A 6,000-nucleotide genomic window follows, 5' to 3' on the forward strand; every position below is an offset into this window, starting at 1 on the left:
TTTCAAGGAACCTAATTCACTTTAGGGCCAACGTGCAGTGTCTCTCTTCCTTCTAGCTTTTGCTTTTGCGTCTTCACCTTCATCACTTCACTTGTATGAAGATCACTTGGATTTGACAAGTTTTTTAACTAAAGATATATATGGACACTAGTGTCAACCAACGTGTAAATTAATTGGAGCAAAGTTGTTAAATAACACAACAAAGTTTTGTTACTTGCTGTTATTCTAATGGACTCGAATAAAATTGTATTTTATAGAAAATACTTAATCACTTCTACCAAAAAGATATAACGACACTTATATATTATAGGTTAAATTAATTTGAGGTTTTTAATATAAATTTGACAATTTTTAATTAGGTCATTAAATTATTATTTTTTTCAATTGGATCCTTGAAGTTGTATGTGTTTTTAGTTGAATTTTTTCATCTAATTATCGTTCCGAAAAATTAGTTGTGTGAGTTTGTAGCAAAGTTGTTTTGGAAAAAAAATCCATACATCTTTGTAAAAAAAATATTTGGGTTAAGTGAATATGCAAATGTAAGAATACTAATTAAGGAACCTAGTTGAGACTTGCATATGTAAGAATACTGGCATGAAGAGATGAAAAGACTAACATGAAAGGTGAGATTTCTGACAACATTGGGTTCACATACTAATTAGGCCATTGTGATTTTTTTTTTTGTAATAATATATAGATAAAAAGGACTCAATTAAAAATAAATAAATAAACAAAAATTCAAGTATTCAATTAAAAAAATTGAAAACTTAATAAAAAATTGTCATTAATTTAGAAACCTACAAATTTAACCTATATCACAAGCATGCATTTTATATCATTTATTTCTCTACCTCTGTGCATATCACATATTATATATTTTTTTTCTCTTTTTCTTTCTCTCTCTCAATTTGTCAAATAATATACAATGATTACACATCTTCATTTTTTATTTAATGAAATAAATTTTTTAATCCAAATGATATGTAATAAAAGATGCCCATACATGTAAGAAGAAAAAAATCAAATAAACTGTTATAAGAATACTATTTTAAATTAATAAAAATTAAAATATATTTATTTTTTTATTCTATTTTAGTTTTATCATATTTTTATTTTTATTATCACGATTTTCTCTTTATCTTTTTTTATCTTTCTTGTTTATCTCTCTCCTTTTTACTTGAATGCACCCCACTAGGATGTATTTAAAATGTAGTTATCATTATTCTTACACTAAGGGCATGTTTGTTTTAAGAAAGAAAGTGAAAGAAAAAGAGAAGAAAAAAATAGACAAATGAAATGAAATGAATGAAAAAGAGATAATTTTGTAAGTTGTTTAGTAGGAATAAAGAAAGAGTTAAATATGAATGCAAAAGACATTAATATCCACACTAAAAAAGAAATATACAAAGTAAGACTATTTTAGTCATTTAATATAATTATTCATCTTCTTTTTCTTCTCATTTTTTAAAGAAAATAAAACATGCGAATCACTTGTTTTTTTTTATTCATTTCCTTTCACTTTTAAAATAATTAAATAATCTACTAAGAAAAAACAATCAAACAAATGAAAGTTTTTTTTTTCCTTAACTTTCCTTCCTTCCTCCCACGTACCTTCATTCCTCTTTCTGCTGCTGTTCCAAACAGAGTGCAAATGTTAAAAAAAAAGTGTAAATGGAATATATAGAAGATACTACCATGCGTAAATTGATAGATATGTTACAGAAGACTTCCCGGGAATTGCGTAACTGAATTGCAATTTGTTATCCCATTATCAAAATAAGAAAGTTTCTTGAGGGAGTGTTCTCCAAATCGTGGGCAATGCAATGTATTGTGAACTATAAAAAAGATTCAAAAATCTATTTTGGTTAGACTTTACATGCCATGGTGACCACAAATAGCACCAACGAAAATGTCCTATGCTTTGAAGATGGAGGATTTTCCTGTTAAAAGGACCTACGATAGTAATGATTAGTCATTTCTCCTAACGAAAAAAAAAAGTCAGAAGGGCAACGTCAGCAGTTTTTGACCAGGAAAATATATTTCAATGTTTTCAGTCTTAACCATATCAAGCTCAATGTCCTTTTGTTTTTATACAAAAATTCAATGTCCTTTACCTTTCCCTCGTATAAAAATAAATATAAATTTTTGGTTCATTTTAATGTAATTAAACTTTTAAGATATTATTCTCTATCAGGATATTTTATATGATTAAAAACTAGTTTTAAAGATTTATTAAAAATTAAACATTTAAAATATAGGAACATATTAATTTTGTCTCACATTACAAATATATAATGTGCATTTCAAATAATTTTTACACTATAATGGAACATAGATATAGATGTGATTCTGCTTATTAATTAAGAAAAGATGAGTGTTTTACTCTTTTAGTGTATAATTACAAGAAAAATATTAAAAATATATATTCAGCATAAAATAAATATAGTATTAACATGAGTACGGTAAGGGTGCTACATGCATTATGTCGACATCTGAACAGCTCTCCTAGCCCGCATTACATTAATGTTTCGTCAAGATCAATATTAATAGGACAACAGCCAACCGAGTGCTTTATTTTTTGGGTGATAATGAAATATGGTGGGAACCAATAGAGACGAAACATTGTTCCATACTAGTTTTTCATACATCTATAAAAATAAAAAAAATTTACAACTCAACATGATGATTAAAAAATTATTTTTCTTGCTAAAGTATATCATATGTTAAAATGAAATCATTTAATAAAGTATCAAATAGTTTTAAATTTTTTATAAAAACCAATGTTATTTTTTCGTAAAACAACATCAATTTTTAAACTCAATATTAACGTTGATACTTTAACATCTATAATTTAAACATCAATTTAATAACTGATATTAAAAATCTTTAATTACATATGTAAAAAAATCTATTTTCTAATAGTAATGAGTAAAATAGTAATCGACCAACATCCTAGGTTTGTCACATACGATAGGAACATTATTTAACCCTTGACCACTAAGATACATAAACCGTTTTACAAAGATGTTCTCATAAGTCTCGAAATGTCCACTAGATCATAATAAGATAGACACATTCAAAAATTAATATTGAATCGGTCAAGTTATAATATATTCTTACATATAGTTCATTATTTGAAGACAGACAACATTTTTATATTTGAATGTTTGTGGAATAAATCTCCTCTCATTGAGTCACGATCTAACACCACAACAATACTTATTCTAAAAAAAAAGTTAGCAAACTATTCTGACTTCAAACATTTACTAACACATTATCTACTTATTTTTTTAGAAGAGTTTATTGAGAAGCTACACTTGTTTCTATTTTAGAAAATATCCCATATATAAGCATATTAGGTCAAATTACTTCTTAATTATAATAAAAATGAAAACTATTTAATTAACATTATCAATTAACATTATTAGTTTGAATTGCATGTTTAATTATAAATTTTACAGCATAAATTGATATGAACATCAGCAACCGCCATGACAGTTCAAGTGTCATGTCATTAAATAAAAAGAAAATTATTTAATTAAAAAATCAACTAATACATAATAATATGGAAGGATCGTGGACGTTGTCCCTTCCTCAATTTAGCTGATTCTATTTCATCATATCAACTAATATAGCGAGATCAGTATACCATAAATGGCAATAAGTTCAGTACCCCTGCATCTCTAATAATTATAAGGTTTGGTGTTAAATTTTTTTTTTCCAGGATGCTGTTCATAATTAATTGTCAGGTATGCCTACCATCATTGTTTTCTACCTATATTATAATAAGCATTATGAACACGGAGCATATATGTTTCTTTTATTTTTTTAATCAAAAGATGTTAAAAGTTATTGACCAGAGAAGTATGGAAATGATAAAACTATTACCAATAATTCAATAATCAAATTACTATAAAGGGCAATAAGTTCAGTGGCCGTGCATATGTTATTGTGCGGTTTGGTGTTTGTTTATTTAAGCAAGGCTGCTAGCTATTTATAATTGTCAAGTATGCCAACCATCATTTGTTTCCTACCCCTTTTTTATAATATAAACAGAATGAACAAAGCAGATATATTTCTTTTATTATTTTTTTTTATCAACAGAGGTTAAAACTTATGGACCAGAGAAGTAAGGAATCGATAAAACTATGATAAATAAATCAATAATCAATGAATGAATTACTACAATTTGATAGAAGGGTTAAAAATTAAAATGAAGCCCTGTTGTGTTTTGATCCACCACATGTTTACACTTATAATTTACGTACGATATACGTAAAGTACAGTCGTTCGTTATCATAACGCGATACAGAGGTGGGGTCTGCTTGTGTTGTGTGTTCGATTGTCCATTAGAAAGATTTTTTTAGGGTTTAATGGTTCATCTGAAAGTTTTTTAAATTAGGGTTTAGCGAAAAACTTATATGCCCTTTAGTTAATTTTTTTAAAAAAAACTGAGATTTCGAATAAGAAATTAAATAGAATAAATAGTGGTGTTTTATTTAACATTAATTAAAAATAGAATAAACAGTAAATAGTCTATGCAGTGATATTGTAAATAGTTTTTAAATTATTATTCAATTACAAATTACTACTACTGTAATTTTATTGACTTGTACAAAAATTATTATAAAATTCATATAAAAAATATTAGTTGATTAATTAATAGTCTAAAAAAAATTTACACTAACAATAAAATTACCCTCAATTAAATTCTTATTTGTGTAAATACTTTTTATGTAGTTCCTTGTCTTGGATTTATTTGTCCGCAAGTAAAATGATATTCATATAGTAAGATTTTAATATTTTAGTATTTTGTCTATTTAAAAATATTATTGAAGTTTAATATATGTTATTTTATGTCATTATTTTTTAAAAAAATAAAGAATAATGATGTAAAATAACATATATTTAAATTCAATAATATTTTTAAATAGACAAAATAAAAACATGATATTTTTTATGTATAAATTTTAATTATTACCGTTTGCCCAAAATGATATGTCTTCCTGTTAAAGGAGGAGGAGGGAGAGAAAAAAAAATCTTCTTATTTATTTCAAGAGAAGGGAAGTAAAGAAAAAAAAAAGGGAAGGTAGGTCCTTTTATTTACTACTTCAGAAGAGAACGGAACGGAAATTTTGGATAGTATCTTTTTTTTTTTGCTGAATCTAATATATACTATCTTATTCATATTAAAAATATTTTAACAAAATTTAATAAGTATAGTTCAAAAATTATAAATTACTTTCTCACATGTTTAAATTTCCTTTAATATATTAGAGGGGAGGTAAAAATAGCAAGGAGGAGTTTTAACCCTCCTCGTTTTTTTTTCTAATTTTCTTAAAAAAATCAAATTAGGTATAAAAAATTAAAAATATTTCTTCCTTATCCTTAGTTTTCGTCAAATCGATCTAATACACTTTTAAGTTTATTCGTTGAAAATTTATAAGAAAAAAAATGTTTTTAGTTCATATAATTTTGGTCAAACGTAGTCAAGATCCATATATTTTTTATATTGATAAATTTGATTCACAAACTTTAAAAAATATGTAGATTAGTCTCTCCTCGATTTATAAGAATTTATTGCGTTTTTTAAAGTTACCAGAGACTAAATCTATATATGTTTTTTAAAGTTTGTGGATAAAATTCATGCATATGAAATTATAGGGAAATTAACTATGTTTGACTAGAACTGAAAAACATGTTTTTTCTAATATATACTATACTATGTTTCTTTCAGATTTTAATAGATTTATTTAGAAAGAAATGATGTTAAAAGAGGTTAAAAATTGATTTGTGTTTGAAGATGATATGTAAAACGTAATTCAAGAATAAATGACTTTTTGTTAATAAGTTAGTATAATCAATTTTGCTATGATTGATCTTAAATAATTGTTGTTACAGTTTTAATTAGAGGTTTTATATCAATTACCGAATATTACACGAGTCATTTGGGATATGATACTTTATTCATTTAAGAGACAAATGGTTTAAATAATGGTA

This window comes from Glycine max, chromosome 6 (genome assembly GCF_000004515.6).
Source record: "Glycine max cultivar Williams 82 chromosome 6, Glycine_max_v4.0, whole genome shotgun sequence".
Taxonomy (NCBI): domain Eukaryota; kingdom Viridiplantae; phylum Streptophyta; class Magnoliopsida; order Fabales; family Fabaceae; genus Glycine; species Glycine max.